Source organism: Glossina fuscipes, unplaced genomic scaffold (genome assembly GCF_014805625.2).
Source record: "Glossina fuscipes isolate IAEA_lab_2018 unplaced genomic scaffold, Yale_Gfus_2 287, whole genome shotgun sequence".
In the NCBI taxonomy this organism is placed as follows: domain Eukaryota; kingdom Metazoa; phylum Arthropoda; class Insecta; order Diptera; family Glossinidae; genus Glossina; species Glossina fuscipes.
Genome location: NW_023998630.1, coordinates 1,043,268 through 1,045,676, shown reverse-complemented (window position 1 = coordinate 1,045,676; position 2,409 = coordinate 1,043,268). Strand labels below are relative to the sequence as shown.

Sequence of the window (2,409 nt, the reverse complement as noted above, 5' to 3'; positions counted from 1 at the left end):
GTATCGAACTCTGAATTCATCTAGGAATGTTTGTCTGTCCGTCTACGCATTTCCTGCACCTCTTGTCTGTGGTATACAGTGTGGCCTGGACATCTTGTCGGCCTCATACATGAAGGCATAGGCTTCAATTTTGGTGAATAATTGGGCAGATAAACATTGCAAATGGGCTGAATTGGCATAAAAACTTATCTACAGACCCATAGAAATTAAGGACACATTTGTTTTCAAAAGTAAAAAAACGTTAATTTTTTGTTCGTTTTCCCAAAAACTGCAACTATAGCGAATACATAAACACTTTGGTGCGGCAGTGAAATGAAAAATTATGAAAAATGAGAAGATAGTGGGTAAGACCATTTTTTCAAAGCCCTCATTCTAAAGCTTTCTGTATTCTCCTGCACAATTTTAAGATATTGGGAACCCATAAATTTTTGTTATGTAAGCTTACTAAACACCAAGTCAATAAACATTCAATTCCCTCGTCTATTGCAGCTCACTCGTATGAGTATTTCTATATCGAAAGTGTATTTAAATGCCCGCGAATGTATTGCGATTTGTTAACTATTTAGCTCAAGTTGATAGCGTACTATTTATCTCCGTTTTCTTTTAAAATAGGTGTCTTAACTCACTGCGAAAGCACCTACAAGATATGGGGAATCATATTGGAAAACTTAGCAGCTGTTTGCCTAGCATCTCCTGAAAAAAAACGGGTGGAAGAATATACTTCGGGAATTCAACAGCAATGCGGGGCTTTTCTCACTGCATCGGAGCAATGAATGGGGAACACATAATTTATAGAGGTAAACGCTTGTGTTAGCATGTAAGTAAATAATAATTTAAAAACAAATTGTTCTTTACGTCAATCTTGGAGAAATTATGAAAGAATTGCATCACCAACACAATGGAGTTGTGAAAGTGAACGAACTTGCCCGTGAATAACGTCATCGGAAACGTATCACAGCCGATCTTGAACATTTACCGTGTTAATGCGACAATTGCGCATAAGTAAGAAACAATCTGCTTAAGGTAGTACGCTGTCGGGAGGAGCCATCAGAAGATTTTGAAAGAATTGAGATCGATTACGCCCATCACTCAAAAATTTTCGCCTCAGTTTTACCAGCCACAAATGGTCCGGCAGAACGATATGTTCATACTCTAAAACGAATTTAAAATCGATGCAATGTGAAAAATACACAAAACAAACTTATTTAAACTTATTTAAAAAATTACGCAAAATAAAAAAATTGTACATACTAAGACCCATTAATTTTGACAGATAATAAATTATTATTTGTTTTGTGGTTTGTTTTTTGTAAATGTTTTCTTACTTTCTTATTATTACTATATTTTTTACACTTACATTGTAGACGTCCAACCTTTATATCGAACTGGAGGATGACCGATCGTTCCGATGTTAATGACAACCGACTTAAAAGAAGAAAGAGACGAATTGACTTAGTCAATGATGGAGTTTGATATTTCGCAACTCCATTACATAGTGCAAGCGTAATATCTAAGTTGCCATAACTCCTATTCCAAGTTCTTATAAAGTAGACTAAACCATAACACACGCCAACAATACGGTCCTTAAGAAAAAAAACGGCCGAAATGTACTAAATACCGTTTTTGTGTGTGGAAGGTTCCAAGAAAAGACATTTCTTCTGTTATTATAGGCAATGTAATAGATATATTTAAACTTCATCCGACTAAGATAAGCGGATTAAAGATAAGAGATTGCTTTAGCGAAAGCTATTGACTGTTAGATTCAAAGGCCACCGTACGTGCCAAGGGTTGGGCACACGTGATTTGAATAAAAGAGAAATGGACAAATTTCCGTTCGTTTCTTTCCTTAGTCTTTGCTGGTGTTGCACTTATGAAATTTAATTTTAAAACTATCACATGAAATAGATTGGTGAGTCTTTAAATGCAAACAACAGAAATGATATTTCATTGAAAATTTAAAAAAGACCAAATATGTATTGTAAAAAAAAAGAAAAGGAAAATCGACAACAAAAAATTGTAAAATAAATTAATCTGTTTGCATATGAATAAGTTTCTGGGGTTGCATTTTACAATAAAGCAAAAAAGGTTATATTGTTTTAGTAGGGTAAGATCGCTTATTAAACGCTCTGCGCTATTTCGCTTAATAGAATTTTTCATTTATTTTCCTCATCAAATATTAAAAATTATACGCTATTACGATATAAAGATTAGTTTTCTTTGGTGAGAGTGTTCACGTCGTAAACCGGTTTACTTCAAATTTAGTTCATTTCGTTGACCTATTATACCATGTTGCCTGCGGGGCCAGATCAGAATCCTTCGAAAGACCTAAACTTTTCATTCAAATCAACACGACATTCAAATTGTAACCACTTAGCATTCTAAGAAGTGAATAAGCAAATAAAGATAAAC

At 34.2% G+C, this 2,409-nt stretch overlaps 1 protein-coding gene across 1 annotated transcript in view; it reads left to right on the top strand.

Moving 5' to 3' along the window:
- The first annotated feature begins 743 nt into the window (after positions 1-743).
- Positions 744-2,409, top strand: part of LOC119642928 — a 164,077-nt gene continuing 162,411 nt past the window's right edge. Inside the window, exon 1 of the mRNA XM_038042244.1 lies at positions 744-797. The gene's annotated coding sequence lies outside the window, so the exon portion shown is untranslated. The remainder of the gene's footprint in view (positions 798-2,409) is intronic.